Raw genomic sequence first — 19,546 nt, 5'->3', positions numbered from 1 at the left:
ACTGCCAACAGAAAATATATATTTTTTAAATTTCTATATACGAGCAGTACCTGCTGGACTCTCCTCTCAGGAAATGTCTTTTCAACCAACAGTAGAAAGTCAACCAAATTACTAGTAGGTTGCTGTTGTAAAAGATTAACATCTTGTATTAGGCCATGATTAAGGATTGTCCCATTACTGGAATCCATACACTGTCATTTCTGTTTCATGCCAGCATTCCTGACCAGCTGAGACGGCATCATGTACATACAGAATCTTCATATGTACTCTTAAGTGCCTGTTTGAGAACACGTTTGTACAGTGAGAACTGTTTTTCTCCTAGATTCTTACTGTAGATGTACTATTTACTATATGCTTTTTTTTTTTTTTTTTTTTTTTTTAAAATACCAGAAATACAATAAATGATATCCTTAAATGCTAAAGTGAGCAAAATGTTGAGTTATTCACTTCTTACTCGCTAATCTGTTTCCCAACCACTTGCTTCCATGGTGCAGTTAGGAAAATGACTACTACTTACTGGGCTGATTTTACACCTGACCTGGTGGACTGCTTTTGGTCACTTGCCTTTATTCGTAATCCTCTCTTTTAGTATGGTATTATGACCTTACAAGAGGGTTTCTATGATGCCTTTGAGGCAATGTCCTATTGCAAACAACTAAGGGTTGAAATATGTGAAGATTCTCATTCATCCAGGTCATGGTATATCTGTAGAAGTTAGGGATGCACCGAATCCTCCCGAATCCTTTGTGAAAGATTCGGCCGAATACCGAACCGAATCCTAATTTGCCAAATCCTGCTTAAAAAGGCTGAATCCTGGCCGAATCCCAAATCATGGATTTGTTGCATCCATAGTAGAAATATGTCAAATCAACTGGACTTGCTGGGGCTCATTTATCAACACTTGGCAAATTTGCCCATGGGCAGTTACCTATAGCAACCAATCAGTAATTAGCTTTTTGAAACGAGCTGCAAGTAGAACAATGAATGCAGCAATCTGATTGGTTGCCATGAGTTACTGCCCATGGGCAAATTTGCCCAGTGTTGATAAATGACCCCCGCTGTGTTTTTTTTTTTTCTTTCTTTCTTTTTTTTTTTTCTTCAAGATGTTTCACCAGTCATCCAACTGGCTTTCTCAATTCAGAATTCTGAATTGAGAGCCAGTTGGATGACTGATGAAACATCTTCAAGAAAAAACACAGCAAGTCCAGTTGATTTGACATTTCTACAGATCTATTTAAAGGCTGAATTATCCATGTTCAACATTTACACGCTTGGTATTGGATTTTGTATTAAGTGATAAATGTTACTTTTATTTATATATATATGTGTGTATGTGTATATATGTATGTATATATGTGTGTGTGTGTATATGTGTGTGTATGTATATGTATATGTATATGTATATATATATATATATATATATATATATATATATATATAGACAAATACAAGATTCCTCTGCACTCAACCCATTATCAATATATTTAAGACAGCGACATTTTGTGCATACTGCTACTGAAAAATGCCTTACCCTTTAAGCAACCCATGTGTATGTGTAAACAAACCCCATTACTGTGGCACCTGGTAGTGAAGTGAGCAGAATAAAAGCAAAACCGCATGACATTTCTTTACCAGTTCCTACCTCATTAGCCATGGCCAGGAGCCTCTGTACTGCACTGATCGTGTTCCCAGCGTGTGGATGTGGCAGGACTCGGTCCTCGTCCAGGGTCCTGTAGGCTGTGTGTGTCTCGCGGCTGCAGGCACGGAGGGGGCGGAGCTAAATACGTCATGCGCATACTTGCACGTACTTACACATTGGAGGCCATTCAGTTCCGATTGACAGCAGGGAGCTGTAACCAACATTGCTACATTGTAGCAACGGTGGCGCTCCCCTGCTGTTTTCCCAAAGCACAGACACTGCAGCATTAGGGTGTGTGATTTGCGAGTTAACGCTTATCAATACATCCAGCTGCATTTAGTCTTGCTGGAAATTCGTTGGCCAATGTTTGCCCCTACTTGCCCCTCTCACACACAGCAGGACAGTATAGGGAGCCAGAGTCAGCCAAATGCTCCATAGCACGACCAAAGGATGTTGCAGTGTGTCGGGGGTACTGCCCGTGGGATCATAATGCCAGGCTAAATCATGGGTAGGGTGGCAAGGTAAAACTAACGGCAAAGAACTGTGAACAAAAGAAATTTTGACAATAGAGGATACTGGTACAATATCTAGAGACAGTGGGATATAGTGTGGAAAAAACGATTAATATATCAATGAAGCAATGTTACAAAGTCCATAGAATAATCAAACGTGGTTATTAGTAGGTAGGTTCATAAGAAACATCCCAGACCACGGGGGGATACGGTGTCCAATATATGAATCCACCTGGATTCTCTTCTCAACAGGGCTTGTTCCCGGTCGCCCCCTCTTTCCAAAGGAGGTTGGTAGTCTATAGCCATACACCTGAATGTCGGGAGGGTATGGCCTTCCGCTAAGAAGTGTTTTGCCACAGGTTGCATGGCTTTTCCTTCCTTCCACGCTTTGCTGATGGCAGATCGGTGGTTGCTAATTCTCTCACGGAGAGTGGTACATGTTTTCCCAACATAATATTTGCCACATGGGCAGGAAATGATGTAGACGATGTATGTGGAGGTGCAACTTAGTCTCTCTCTTATCTTGATTCTCTTGCCAGTGTGTGGATGAGGGAAGTCCGGGCCTGTCAGTAAACTACTGCATGTCACGCAATTTGGACATTTGTAACACCCCAGTTTTTTCTTTTGTGACAGCCAATCCGTTTCCGTAGTCTTAACGCCTTTGAAATCAGTGCGCACTAGTAAATCTTTGAGGGATTTGCCTCTGCGAAACCCCATCATTGGTTTTTTGGTTGCATGCAGTGAAAGAGACTCGTCCATGTTCAACATGGGCCAATGTTTGTTGATGCTAGAGGTAAGGTGTTTAGATGCAGCTGAAAAAGTGGTAGTAAAGATCAATGGAGTATTTATCTCTGTCTTCTGTTGTTTTTTTGATAGTAGGTCGCTTTGTGTGTGTTGTAAAGCTTTGTCCAACTGTCTGCACAAAAGGTCCTCTGAGTAGCCTCTTTCAAGAAACCGGTTGAACATGTCACGAAGTTGTATTTCAGCTGTTTCTCTTACGTTGTTGTTCCGTATTACTCTTAGAAACTGGGAATATGGGATGCCTCGGATTGTAGCAGGTGGATGGTTGCTGGAGGCGTGCAGTATAGAGTTGCGATCCGTAGGCTTCCTGTATAGCCTGGTGCCCAATTTGGAATCTCTGATGAAGATATTTAGATCCAAAAAGTCAATATTATCCATGTCATAATTAATAGTGAGTTTGATAGGGCTATTTAGGTCATTTAGGTGCTGGTAGAATGACTGGAGGGCCTCCTGTGTATCCACCCATATCATGAACAGGTCATCGATATATCGAAAGTAGGTGAGTATAGACAGGCCAATCATTGGAAGGATGTGCAGACGTTCAAAATTTAGCATGTAAATGTTTGCATATGAGGGAGCTAGTGCACTTCCCATAGCTGTTCCGGACACTTGCAGGTAGAAGGATCTCTCGAATCTAAAGAAATTCCTAGACAAAGTCAATTCAAGGAGTTTTATAAGGAATTCTGTGGGTACAGATTTTGGTGGTGTAGTGATGAATGCTTCTCTGCATGCTTGGATCCCTTGGTCATGCGGAATGACAGTATATAAACTCTTCACATCCATTGTTACTAATATGCTGTTAGGGGGAATGCAATGTAACTCATGCAATCGTCTGATTACATGACTGGAATCCTGTGTATACGATGCCATGGTCTGTACAATTGGTTGTAAGTGAAAGTCTACGTAAGTAGAGATAGATTGATAGAGAGAGCCAATGGCAGAGATGATTGGTCTTCCTGGAGGAGCCGAAAGGGATTTATGGATTTTTGGTAATGTATATATTATGGGAGTTCTTGGATGGTCGGTCAATAGGTATCTATAAGTGTCCTGGTCTATCCATCCAGCGTTCTTGGCTAGTAGAAGAAACTCATCCAGTTCCCGTTTGAATTTGAAGGTCGGGTCCCCAGGGAGGGGCCTGTATGTTGTAGAATCTGAAAGTTGTTCCAGGATTTCATTTCTGTAATATGTGTAGTCCAATAAGACAATGGCACCACCTTTGTCGGCTGCTCGTATTACCAAGTCTGGATCTGCTTTAAGGGATTTGATCGCTTGTCTCTCAGGGGGAGTCAGATTGCATTTAGAGTTAAATTTCTTTTCTGTACTCATAATGTCTCTGCTTAGGATGTTGCCAAAAGTTTTGATCGGAGCGGGGGTATTAGGGGGCTCAAAGGTACTCTTTTCCTTAAATGTCGGAGTACTGTTCACAGTTCTTTGCCGTTAGTTTTACCTTGCCACCCTACCCATGATTTAGCCTGGCATTATGATCCCACGGGCAGTACCCCCGACACACTGCAACATCCTTTGGTCGTGCTATGGAGCATTTGGCTGACTCTGGCTCCCTATCCTGTCCTGCTGTGTGTGAGAGGGGCAAGTAGGGGCAAACATTGGCCAACGAATTTCCAGCAAGACTAAATGCAGCTGGATGTATTGATAAGCGTTAACTCGCAAATCACACACCCTAATGCTGCAGTGTCTGTGCTTTGGGAAAACAGCAGGGGAGCGCCACCGTTGCTACAATGTAGCAATGTTGGTTACAGCTCCCTGCTGTCAATCGGAACTGAATGGCCTCCAATGTGTAAGTACGCGCAAGTATGCGCATGACGTATTTAGCTCCGCCCCCTCCGTGCCTGCAGCCGCGAGACACACACAGCCTACAGGACCCTGGACGAGGACCGAGTCCTGCCACATCCACACGCTGGGAACACGATCAGTGCAGTACAGAGGCTCCTGGCCATGGCTAATGAGGTAGGAACTGGTAAAGAAATGTCATGCGGTTTTGCTTTTATTCTGCTCACTTCACTACCAGGTGCCACAGTAATGGGGTTTGTTTACACATACACATGGGTTGCCTAGCAACCATTTTTGGCGCCGTAATCTGAATTTAAGCGTCTCACTGTGCACAAAGTTTTTCACTCCCTGATGAAAGTTCCTGTGAGGAACTGAAACGTTGGTTCAGTCCAATAAACCTCCTTTTTTATCTTCAAAAACGTTTGTGTTGCTGTAACTTCTTGGTGTGCCGTCATCCTGCATTGCTTATCGAATTTTTTCTAGACTGGCACCCAAGTTTTTATTTTGCCTAGGGTGTGCGTCCCTTACTCTATATATATATATATATATATATATATATATATATATATATATATATATAATGTTCCACAATCAGTCACTATGGCCTAGTATACATAAAACATAACTATGACTCCATTTAATAGATGATGAATGTACACACCCACAAGGAACTGGTCCACAAGATTTTAATTTGCAGTATGTTATCTGCTGTAATATTTTGGAGTTATAAGGGGGTCATTTTCTTTGATAGAGATTAACGTTTGGCCTGCAGGTAAGTAAATGGCAAAACACGAAAACAAAATCTCCCTACCTGCAGGATCCAAAGATTGTCTGCACAAACACTTGTAAAGTCACAATTAAAAGGTAACTTCCATTATAAAGTAAAATAAAACCCAAGTCATTAAAACGAATTGACCTCTAGTCACAATGTAGCTTGAATCTCTGATCATGAAGTAGGTGAAATTGGGCTTTGTACAAAGTTGTTAAGGCACCACTGCATGTAAATGCATAATGACTGACTAACTCCTCAGACTTAAACCAGCATAACTCATAGGTGTAATGCATTCTCCCCACACTTGTCTCATGCACCCTGTTGCCTCCCATATAAATAGTAACAAATATGTTAAAACACAAATGAAATATTGAATGATGGCTGTTAAGTATATATTGAGGCACATTTATCAAGGGTTGAATTTTGAATTAGTGAGTTGAATTTCGAATTAGCGAGTTTTTACTACCTTAAATTAGACTGGTCAAAATTTAAAAATAAAATCTAATTTTTAAATTTAAACGACCCGAAAATTCATATTGAATTGGATTTGAATTAGATCAAACTTAATTCGAGTTTTTTCTCTGAAAAAAAAAAAATTAGAATGTCAGGAATGCTGCAAACCACTCCAAATTGATCCCAGGACGTCTTCCATTGACTAAACAGTAATTCGGCATGTTTTAGGTGGCGAATAGTCGAATGCAAATTCTTAAAGGGCCAGATTATGATAAATCTCAAATCTAATTTGAGATTTATCTAAAAAAAAAAAATTTTAATTTTGATAACTCCCTAGTCGAATTTGAACATAAATATGAATTTTCAATTCGACCTTTGATAAACGTGCCCCTAAGTATAAAAGGGGAGAGCCAAGTTAGAGTCCAGCTCTGGTCCAGTTGGATAGATCGGTGCCTGACCCAGACCCGCAGATCTCTATGCTCACCCCAATCCTACTCGCCACACCTCGACCCACAAAAAAGTGCGGTCACCCATGCCAAGAACTGACAGCCCAATTGTGAATCAACCAGGTCAAGGACAAAAAGTACCTTTTCAAGCAGAGAGCTAGCGGTTTGTCCCAAACACAGCCATCAAGCAAGGCAGCTTTTTGTGCTATTTTTCCCAAAGAAAAAGTCAGTTTTCTCAGGACCAGTTATAAGATGCCTGTCTGTGTGGAGTGATTCATTCAGGACAGACAGAAGTACCCAAAGATGAGACTTGTAATGGAGTGTTCTATTCTGTATGGGCAAGTACTGTATAAGCTTTAGCTATTTCCAGTAACATCAATTTTCTTTTTAAAAAAAAATGATAGTATAAAACATAAAAAAAAAACAAACAAATTAAACGTTTGTCTTTATTAAGAAATAACTTACCGAAACTCCACTTGAGCTCCTCTTTTAGAAAAGGTGATCCATCGTGTGGTGCTCGATTTCTCCCCCTCTCTTCCTTACAGAAGATGGCCAGGGAGTAGAAATTGAGAGCCGCATGATGGATCGTCTGTCGCCTTCTTTTTTTTGAAGAGGAGCACTACTGGAGTTTCGGTAAGTTATGTATTAATAAAGACTTAGCGATTTAAAAGTTTGTGGGTTTTTTTTTTCATTCTACACTAACGAATTTTTTCAAAAAAATTGATGTTACTGATTAACGTCATACTGACAGACACAAGCTGCTGGGTTAAGGTTGGGTTAAGTGAACTGATAATACAGAGTGGAAAGTCATTACAATGTGTGTAATAATGCTTTAAGGCTGGGTAAAAAATGTTAATGAAGGCTGTAATTAGTCATCCTTGCTTGTATAATCTTCAATGGAATTTTGCCATTTAAATAGATTGCACTGAAACAGTTTAGTCATGTGTACATTAGCTCATCCCTGGAACTTCTACAAATATAGTTCAGAATAATAGCAGTCCGACCTCACTTACCTGATCAATCACTGTTTTTGCTAGAAATTATATTTCTACATTGCACCTAATTCACTAGTAGGTGTAGTTGAGTAATAGAAAACCAACAGACCCAACAGTCATGTTGTGGATGCTGCTGATGTGTAATTGAATTATTACTTGAGGCTTGTTAAAATAATAGTTGTTACAAATAATAAGTGTTCCAAATAATAGCAGTGTGGAGTTCAATTAGTGAGGTCATTCATTCAGTGAAAAAACAGGTGTCCATTATGGCCCTTATTTAAGGAAGGAAAGCAGAAAATGTTGTGCATGAGGTTAAAGTGTATTTCTCTCGGAAAATGGGGTGTTACAGACATTGTTCAGAACAGTGTACTTTGATTAAAAAGTTGATTGGAGAGGGGAAAGTATATAAAGTGCAGGAAGTGATGGGCTCCTCAGAATGATCTGAGATGCTTTAAAATGGCAACCAAAACCTGAAAGATGTGGAAGAAAATAGAAAACTACCATTCAAAAAGGTCAAAAGTTACCAGAGTACTTTTACAAATGAGGATGATTCTCATTCTCAAATAGGTTTTGGGCCTATTTATCATATACTAGGGATCATGGATCAGTTTCAATACATCAAAATACTTGAAGAGGTCATGTTGCCTTATGCTGAAGAGGAAATGCCCTTGAAATGGGAGTTTCAACAAGGCAACGACCCCAAAGACACCAGTAAACCAGTAACATCTTGGTTCCAGACCAACAAGACGTGACGTTATGGAGTGGCCAGCCCAGTCCATGGACCTTAATCCAATAGAAAACTTGTGGGGTGACATCAAAAATGTTTCTGAGCAAAACCAAGAAATGCAGAAGAATTGTGGGACGTAACCGACGCAGAAGTTGGTGGACTCCATGTAACACAGATGTGCAGCAGTTCTCAGAAACACTGATTATACAACTAAATATTAGTTCTTCGATTCAAAGGAAAGCAAAATCTTGAAACATTTTTCAGTTTATACAGTGAATGACATTGTAAAGTGGAATGCAGACACTGCTATTTTTTGGAACAGCCTCATATTCCTGTTTCTTCACTTTCTGTAAAGGAATAACACAAATTAGATTCCTGTTTTGATTTGGAATAGAATGTGCAGTGTTCCCAATGCATTTGCATGTATGGAAATAAAAGCTGCTATAAGGATTTTGAGCTTTATTCTAATATACTTTTTTTTAAACACACTGCTATTATTTTGAACACAATATACTGTATGTTCTTGTTACTTTTCTCTTTCAATCAAAAAGTAACCACAGTCTCTCTGCTGAGAATTATGATCTAGAATCCAAATGGCAGTTAAAAACTGGACCCTAGTTGAAGGGTCGGACCTTTCTTGCAAGGTCCCAGCCCTGACCTAAAGCATTAGAGGCACGCAAGATGGTATTCTGCTCTTAGTGATGTCATCAGTTATAAATGGGGCATAGTGATGTCATTTTTGTCACATGACTCACCAAAACTTGTGTATTATATAAATAAATATGAGGATATTAGAAGTCACCTTGGAGTTCCATGACCTGTATAAAAGTCATGGAACTCCTTAATGACTTATCCTTATGTGTTTTTTATATATGGGGTACTTTATTTAATGTATGTATATGTCAATAACAGACCTTACAGATGTGCTAATTGTCCTGTTACATCCATAAAAGATAATAGAAAAATCTACAAAATAGAGAGCTTATACAGTAAATTGGAAGGGACGCAAAGTGTAAAACCCCAGCTGGAGTTAAAGAAAAGAATAGAAAAATAATACAAACACAAAAATCTGTGTTTTAATACCGGGAAGTTTCATTTTAATTATAACACTTTAACCATTAGTAGAATTACTTTGCATGTAAAAATTACAATTGATCCTGACAGCTTATGGCAGTATTTCTGGTCAATTGCCTGTGAAAGCTCCCCCTGGCTTAAATAGGGATCACCTAACACCTCCAATACAAGTAGTAGTGCCGAGGCTGAAAAGGGGTGTTGGATCATTTTCCAATATTACCTGCCTTTTGAGGCGTTGTACCACCTGTACAATGTTAAACAGATCCCATTCACATTAGTGGGAACTGGCAGGGGCAGGTTTAGAAAACAAGAAAGCCATTTTAGGGGGATATCCCATGGCTTGATTATGAGAATACGATAACAAATGTAAAAAAAAAAAGGCTTTAAAGTTATAGTCAAATATAATTGCAATCCCAGGCAGTTGTATTCGTCCCTTTCTAAACTGCTGGTTCTGACTCTTGAAACAATGTTTCTGAAGCCAGCAATCCTCTCGCCAAGACCCCTATTTCCAAAATGCCTTACATACTCCTTCACAGATGTGTTACTCATCTGGCTTCTGCCTAACAGTCTGAGACAGCAGTGCAGAGAATGGAAAGGGGCATCTATGATCCAGCTAGCAGGCCTTTACTGCATTTATTTTAAATGTATTTGATTGTAAGCATCAATGGCTGGCAACTTGCAGTTGTAAGGGTACACGCTAATATTTGGGTAGATTTAGTCCCCTTGCGACAAATAGCTTCTTCTTCGGGCCACTAATCTCCCTGGAATCCAAATCCCTGGCGGGATGGTACTTCGTTTTCCGAAGTCGCCCGAAGTTTCCTCCTGTGGCAACTTCAAGCGCTCAGAGTGCCATCCTGCCCTCGGAGATTAGTCACCCGAAGAAGAGGCGATTTGTCGACGGGCGACTAAATCCCCCCCGAATCTTAGCGTGTGCCCTAACCCTTAAAGTCTCTGATTTCTCATGCAATCTGGTAAATTTCACCCGGTGCAGCTCTTCTAGCTGAATGTTATGGAAGCATTTTAGTAACCTTACTAAAGGGCCCACACACAAATGCAGGTAGCCATGGCTCTGTGAGTGTTTAGCACAGCATATCCTGACAAAACAAGATAAAGTGCTAATATAGAACTTGTACTGTTCAATGCAGTGTGCCTGTGTGTGTATATCTATCTAATGGGATGCAGAGTAATCATTATAGTGGACTATAACCTTTGTTCTCTTACATTTTCCTACTTAGAAACCATTGTTGTCCTTTTTAAATTATCAACATACGGTACTTAAAATAGCAGCACTTATATAAATAGTGTTACATTGTGCTGTATATAAGCAGGCTGGAAGGAAAGCCAGATCACATCTACTATATATCTCTACTACCTGACAACTCTCACGAAGAACCCGAGGTATGTTTATTAAAAGACACTATAGGGGGAATTCAGAAGTGGCATTAATCTAAAATTGGTTTAAAACTGGGGAAAAATGTTTGTTTAGGCCAGGAAAACATGAAAAAAACATTTTTTTGAGAGTTGGCAATTTACTGTAATTTCTCATGCTGGTGCTCCTCTCCTTCGCAAATCACACGTGCGTAGGATAATATCACCTAGAGTAGGGCATTGCCATATATTACAGGCTCCTGGATCCCCTTGCACAACTATTCAGACTTGGCAAAAGCACAGTACAGAAATTTTCTCTGCCCATATTATGCCCAACCTGAGCTCACACAGGAGTCACTGGGGTTGCCTAACAAATGCCCCCTCCTCAGTGTTTTTACCTTGCTTAACATTTAATTGCAAAGCATTCAACATACTCTAAATCACCCCAGAGTATGCAAAGCACCTGCAATGTTGTGCCTGCCTACAGTAATGAATAAGGACATCTTCATGGCTATTTTAATATATGAGCAAAGGGCTCAACAAGATATGAAGCCCAACATCAGACATTTTGACTCAATTCAGCACTTGGAAGATGTTTGGCAGTCGGCCTACGTCAGCCTTGAGGCAATTGTTTGTAATTAGGGACATCCACAAAGTTGCATTTTTTACAGAGTATCCATTCAGATTCTTTCCTGAAACTCTGCAATAGGTCAGTGTTAGAGACGAGAGGAGCCCTGTAAAAATTCCATCTATTAGGGATGTTCCTGCTGTTGTTTTACTACAACTCCCAGATTTGGCTGTTTAAGCAAACTGCCACTTTCTGTTCTACAACGGTTGGAGGGTGCATTCCTCAAGTAATATGGCCTTTGTACTTTTATCTAAATTTTTCCAAGGTGTCTCTCTGATTGCTGGAAGCCTATGGAAACATTCTTCTCAACCTTGTCATATATCAATGTAATCTCTGCCTGCACCTTCCACTGATGTGTTTAACTCCTTAACTGACAACAATGCTGAATTTCAAAGTGCCAGGTGCCCTAGAATATTTTCAGGTCCTATTCTATTGTATAGAAACTGCGCTTTGCTGTTTGCCTGGCAGTCAGGTTTAATGTAATACCCCTTTAAGAACAGTTTAGGAATTGCTGAAAATTGTTGTACTTGTAGCACACTTAAAATACACATTAACAACTTCATGTTCAATGTCTCCTTGAACATATACGTAGCTCTATAAATGCATGCTAGCTACACATTTAATGCCCCCCAAATACTTTGCAGTATATATAACATTAATTAAAATGTAATGGTGCTAAAAAAAATAAATTTAAAGTGACGTGTGCATGTTTTTACAGTTATAGATTACATTTCCATAATTAATCCAAAAAATTGTAAAAGTGCATGTGAGCATATAAAAACAGAGATTACCCTTAAAATTCACTAAAAAATAGTTACTAAATATCCAATTTAGCTACGTCAATATTCTCTAATGTTAGTTATGATTTAGGGGGCCCTCATTTTAGATACATCTACCTCCCTACAGATTATAATTCATGACATACATCAAAATATATATATATATATATATATATATATATATATATATATATATATATATATATATATATATATATAAAACATACAAGCAAGATCCGCACTCACAGGTCTTAAAAATGAATAAAAGTTTTTATTGTAAAGGGCTAACGTTTCGGCCTCCTCCGAGGCCTTTTTCAAAGTACATAATACACACGCATTAAATACCCAGGTTGGCGGGAAAACAAACCAACTTGAAAATGACGTATACACCTCATCATCAGAAATCGACTAATACTAAGTTGTCAAATGTTATACAATTTTAACATACTAATCTGCCACATGCAACAAATAACATAAAAAACACAAACTGATACTTGTTAAAAACAAGATACTGTGCAACAAAGTTCTTAACTTCCTTTTTCAATTACTATGACATTCATGTTGCTATCTAAGTTACACAATGTATCGTCCTATTGAAAAGAGGTGGAAGGTCTGCGCTGGGGCTCACTCAGTCTTAAACATACGCGTATCGTTACCTAGTATAACATCCCAATAAACTAAAATTAGAAAATTTTTCTAAACATTTTTTTAGTTAAAAATCTTACAGTAGTTACCCGCCTGCTACGGATATGTATTTAACCCACCGAATGAAACTATCAACCTTTGAATATTGTCAAACCCTTCATATATTACGTGACATCCCCCGGCCATTGATGAAGGAAAAATTATACTAACCATCCCCTAAGCACATTATAGTGGCTATGTTAAATATTAACCCGATCAATAAAATAACCCTTTCAGTGCCACTAGCTAACAGCCCACACCCCAACCCTTAAAAAATCTTCAAAAATTAACATCCAAATAAAAAGTGCTATAGAAAAATGCTATAGAAAAAATACAATAAATTACTATAAGGCTGTGAAGAACATGTGCATAAAAAATAAAAATAAAAAATCAAAGAGCAAATATTATATTTTAAATCACCGTGTCACTAAACAAAATATGTATAAATCCCAATAAAAGCCCAACAAAAGTCAATATAGAATCGTCCATAGAATGACAACTGTGAGAATCCTGGGGGTATCTGGTTGAAAGTCACTTCAGTGTAGTGTTAAAGATCATATCAATCAATCACCAGAGAGGTGAGGTTGGATATTAGTCCACATACGGCTCATAGCGAAACTGGGGAGTATCGCTCTCAGGTGCCATTATCATAGGCGTTAACAGACTCCACTTCACATAAAGCTCACCTCACCGTATGCATATGGACCCGATCTCTCAGTATCACGCGCTTCCGCGGCTCGAAAGTACAAAGCGCCGCTCACCCTCAAGTGCGGGTCCCGGCAGAATGTAGAGCTCAAGCGGATGAAAGGTTGAAAAGCTCTGGGCTTTAATAGGTGCCGGCATCGACTTCAAAGCGCTACACATCTCCCCTCATTAGCGCTGCACCAACCAACTGCACGGACACAATCCCCCGTCGGTGCTACCGGTTCACCATCACTGATGCGGATCATCTGTATCCAGCAGGCAGTATATTCACGGGACACAATTCAATCTTTCGAGTATGTTGCCCTCACTCCAGACCATTGAGACCTCAAGGAGGTATGTCGGAACATCGGTCCAAGTGGTAGTTATCAGGCCAATCCAAGTAAAAGCATTATGTTCAATTCACTATTTTTAGTATCAAGAAACTCACGGGTGCCAGGCTAAATTGTTCAATCCAGTCCATCCCAAAGCTGGCACTCTCGACAGCAGGTTATAGTTGCCTGGGTGCAGTATCAAAAAAACGTAATTTCCAACATACAAGCAAGATCCGCACTCACAGGTCTTAAAAATGAATAAAAGTTTTTATTGTAAAGGGCTAACGTTTCGGCCTCCTCCGAGGCCTTTTTCAAAGTACATAATACATATTACACACGCATTAAATACCCAGGTTGGCGGGAAAACAAACCAACTTGAAAATGACGTATACACCTCATCATCAGAAATCGACTACTACTAAGTTGTCAAATGTTATACAATTTTAACATACTAATCTGCCACATGCAACAAATAACATAAAAAACACAAACTAATAGATACTTGTTAAAAACAAGATACTGTGCAACAAAGTTCTTAACTTCCTTTTTCAATTACTATGACATTCATGTTGCTATCTAAGTTACACAATGTATCGTCCTATTGAAAAGAGGTGGAAGGTCTGCGCTGGGGCTCACTCAGTCTTAAACATACGCGTATCGTTACCTAGTATAACATCCCAATAAACTAAAATTAGAAAATTTTTCTAAACATTTTTATAGTTAAAAATCTTACAGTAGTTACCCGCCTGCTACGTTTTTTGATACTGCACCCAGGCAACTATAACCTGCTGTCGAGAGTGCCGGCTTTGGGATGGACTATATATATATATATATATATATATATATATATATATATATATATATACCAATGCTTCACAGACCAGCACTCCCTTTGATATGAAACATTAAATAACCATGTGTTTCATACCCAACCAATCCGTGTCTTCGTGCTCGCTCCACCCTTAATTGGTTAATTGATCCACCAAATCCACAGACCATTCAAGTGTAAAACATTTTTCTAAAACATTTCTAAAAAAACATTTTTTCATGTGCAATGATGCAATTGAAAAAATGTTTTTTTTAGAAATGTTTTAGAAAAATGTTTTACACTTGAATTGTCTGTGGATTTGGTATGGGATCAATTAACCAATTAAGGGTAGAGCGAGCACAAAGACACGGATTGGTTGGGTATGAAACACATGGTTATTTAATGTTTGGTTTTATCACATTTTGTATCATCCTTGAAAAAGGTCCCAAAAAGGACCGAAACGTTGGATAAAGATGCAATAAAAAGATTGTTTATATATCATATCAAAGGGAGTGCTGGTCTGTGAAGCATTGGTGTATACAAAATTTACTGTGCACCCCTGCCCTTATCAAGATTGATTTTGGAGTGCGGATACTCATTTGGAAGATATATATCTATATCTATATATATATATATCATCCTTGAAAAAGGTCCCAACAGGGACCGAAACATTGGATAATGATGCAACAATAAAAGATTATTTGTTTTACATAAAAGGGAGTGCTGGTCTGGAAACTATTGGTGTATATATGTGTATATATATATATGTATATATGTATATATGTGTATATATATATATATGTATATATGTGTATATATATGTATATATATGTGTATATATATATGTATATCTATATATCTATATATATATATATATATATATATAGATATATATATATATATATATATATATATATATATATCCTCTCCTCAATAATCCTATTATGTTAAATATCCGATCCATTCCGTATGATCCATCCCGTATATCCATTGGGATCGAGTAAAAAAAACGTATCTTTTGGATAACAGTGTAGATATATTTGTAAGGGGCAGTCCCCTTCGACAGCAGAGATAACCCATGCACACGTCACTTTAAATGTGTCTTTTGGCATTACATTTTAATCTTTTAACCTTTGGTTATCTGTTGACATATATGGTGCACTAATCACTCTGATGTTTTACTCTAAATGTGTTGATACTTGTATGTAATTAATTGATTGGCTATATATAGCATTCTATGGGGAGGGTGTGGTTGCCTTGAGATAATATCCTGTGGTTGCTGGTATATATATATATATATATATATATATATATATATATATATATATATATATATATATATATATATATATATATATATATATATATTTGATTATATCTTTTATTTTTTACCATTTTCACAAAATTTAAAGGAGATGTATTGTCAAAAAACAGCAGAGATGGCCACGGCTGTGAAAGTTTTACTTGCAGTTGAAAAGAGTGGGTATGTGGGGGAACGGATTGCGCTCAACTGTAAAATGAAGCGCAATTGCTATTAGAAAAAGGCTTATATCGGTTCCCCAAGGGCAAAGGGGGGTTTTAATTTTTGACAGTACATTCCCTTTAAGTTTAAAGTTTAATGTTTGTGTCTCTAGTGTCTCAGTCAGGCACTCAGTGATCCAGGAGCAGATTCTGAACTGTGACAATTTGCTACATTTAGTTGATACATTTCTCAGCAGTATCTGTGGAATATTAGGGACTATTGTATCAATTCTAACAGTTGCCTTTAATGAAACTCAGGGATTCTGCTCAGCAGGGAAATGTATCAATTTAGAACAGTTGAAGAGTCGGTGACCCCCCCCCCCTCAGAGCTGTTTTAGAAGATGAAAAATTAAACTTTACACTTTAATATTAGAAAAACTGTCACAAATAGAAAATACGTTGGAAAAAGTCTTTATTTCTGATGAACTATCTGAAACCAACTGAACTGGAAAAGTGTTGAAAAGTGAAGAATTTAAGCTGGTCATAGAGTCTTTTATTGGGCAAATAATTATTTTTTGATATTCCCTTTGAATTTCTATTGCCTCTGAATACATAACAGTACAGACATGCGTGGGGCTTTATAATCCAGACGGCATACGAGTATAACCTTTCCGCATATATCTGCTTGCTTATGAAATCCAATAGCCTCTGTCCCCAGTCAGGTGACCGTCTCACTGTTGGAGCGTCTGTATTTATATATTGTGCCAACATATGGCTACAGCACTTCCAGGGGTGACAGAGCACTGAACAGCAATTTTCCCACGTGGAACTAGAGCCTGCAAACTATTTCCATTTAGCCTTGAGCAACATTCATCCCTCTGCATCCTTTTGTCTGATAACTGGATGACACCTTAAACCCCCCCTCCCCTATTATTGGATCCCTACAGTGCTGACATAGTGGAGATTGACCCCTCCCTTTACTCCTTAAGCCATTGCAGAAACACACAGTAAGCTCATTACACTAAGGAGAAGCGATATTGAGTCTAATCTCTCCACAGGAGGTGAGTACATGTTCCTGGGAAAAGTCAGTGTATATGAGTGTGTGGAGGGAAGTGTGCTTGATACTAGTGCCCTGTCCTTCCAGTATCCCCTCACAGCTGCATATGCAACTCAGCACCTTCTCTTTGATGCCTCTTGCCTGTAGAAATTTCTTCTGCAGCATGTGGTGACTTTACCTCAAGTCCAGGGCACTGACAACAAACGTGCACTTTGTGGCAAACTCCCAGGAACTCTGTTCTGTGTAGACCAGGAGTTCCCAACCACCGTGACCGGTAGCGGGCGGTGGGTTGTGTAGAACCAGGTCAACTCTGGTCCTGGTTGGCTGCAATCTATATAGCTGAAAAACAATTAAAAGGTCTCCAATTACCTGCAATACCAGATCCCTGATGCTCCATTGCTATGACAACAGTAATGATGAAGCCCAGGAAGCTTTTTATTGATCGTGACAAGGACCAAAATGCTCTTTGGATGATTTTTTTGGTAAGCCTGAAATGCGCCCACGCATCTCCCCACCAAAAATTATCTTACTTAACACTGGTCCATGGTGCAAAAAAACTTGGGGCTACTGGTTTAGACAACCTTCTTTTAATACACCGACTTGCTGCAAAAAAAAAAGTAGTAACTAGATTGAGGCACATCATGGGTTCACAAAGCTCATTCCACTTCTTAAATTGTGTGTCCCTCAAAGAGAGGCCTGTGGGCTATGTCCTCCTCTGCAATCCAACAGAAACAGCAGCAACACCCCTCTCCTCCTGACACTGCTTGTAAGGTACTGGCACACAGAGACATTTGTCACTATATGTCCACATTTGAATATGCTCTGCCACAGGAGACAAATTTCGCCGAAGTGCTTTCCCACCTGCAATAAAGTCAATTGCCTCACAAGGAAACATTGGGCGACTTTGGAAAACATATAGATTGATTTTATTGCCGTAGGAAAGCAGTAGTGCAGATTTAAACAAGGGACAAACCTCCCCAGACCTCAGCACCAATATGCCTCAAGAGAATGCTCACTAGTGTACGAGCAATGATACGAAGAGAGGGCTGTTTTGTCCGCTGCTGTTTCCTATCGGATGCCAGTTGTGCACGAAGGAAAATCGGATCAACAATTGTCTCCTATTGCTGTGTGTCAGCAAGTGACCCTAAAGTGACACCCTCTCTCCCCTTATGTGCTGAAATCTTCTGTTCCCAGATAATCATTAGTAAATATTTCACAGATCACATTCTCACATATGTGAATGCAATTTCACTGAAATGAAACATGTGAAATACACTATATAGAATAAATGTATATTTTCTATCCCAGTGTCTCAACTGCTGCATCTCATTGACTGTGTGGAGCTCTTAATTTGCACTGCGAAATACAATAGTAGGGTTGCTGACTTTTATGGTAAACAGTAGCAGCCGTCCAATTTTTGCTACTTATCTTTATTGATAATAATGATTGGCATCCAGAACTATTTTTACTGGCCCGGCCATATTTTGCTAATTAGGTGACAAACATAAGTTTCATGATTAGTTGAAGGATTTGCTTGATCTGCATCTTTGAGGCTTAGCACTTAAAGTCGAGGTTCACTTTTAAGTTAACTTTTAATATGTTGTACAAAGACCAATACAACTTTTTGGTCGTTCGTTATTTTATTTTCTATAGTTTCTGAATTCTTCTACTGACTTTTTCCAGCTTTCAGAATGGGGGTCAGTGAGCCCATCTAAAAATCAAATGCTCTGTAAGGCTACGCACATTTATTGCTACTACTACTTTTTTGGTAATCATCTTTCTATTCGGGCCCTCTCCTAGTCATAGTCCATGCATGGTTGCGAGGGTAATTTGGACCCTAGCAACCAGATTGCTGAACTTGCAAACTGGGGAGCTGCTAAATACCTAAAAAACTGAAATAATAAAAAATGAAAACCAATTGCAAATTGTCTCAGAATATCAATTACCAATATATATTAAAAGTTTAATCAAGGGTGAATAACCCCTTTAAAGGAGAAGGAAAGTCGTTTACAACTTGGGGGTGCCAAATGTTAAGTGAATGTATTTACTTACCTAAAACCCTGGGCTGGTGCTCCTAACAGCAGAAAACTGCCGGGGTTATTCCAACGTGCACCACAGAGCGATCCTCTTCCGGCTTTTTCTTTCTTATTGTGGTTGTGCATTAGAGTGAAAAGCCGTACTTTATCTAAAAAGTTGTTGTTTTCATTCTACTGAGGATGCATCTGCCCCGGGAAATTTCAAGAAAGAAGAAGCCGGAAGAGAATGGTTCCTTGGTGCTCGCTGGAATAACCCCAGCAGTTTGAATAACCCCCAGACCGGTGCAGTTTTCTGCTGATAGCAGCACCGTCCCAGGGTTTCAGGTAAGTAAATACAATCACAAGTCACAAGCAGTAAACGACTTTCCTTCTCCTTTAAAGAGAACTGTGATATATTCATTCTGTAGCTATCCTTTGCTGCAGTACAACTCCCGGAATGAATCACTGAATGAGGTTAGTTGATATATATATGATGAAGTTGTAGTTTGGTGAGTGCAGGTTG

The sequence above is a fragment of the Xenopus laevis genome, chromosome 5S (genome assembly GCF_017654675.1).
Source record: "Xenopus laevis strain J_2021 chromosome 5S, Xenopus_laevis_v10.1, whole genome shotgun sequence".
Classification (NCBI taxonomy): Eukaryota; Metazoa; Chordata; class Amphibia; order Anura; family Pipidae; genus Xenopus; species Xenopus laevis.
The sequence above is the reverse complement of the archived record's forward strand: the minus strand, read 5'-3'. Positions refer to the sequence as shown.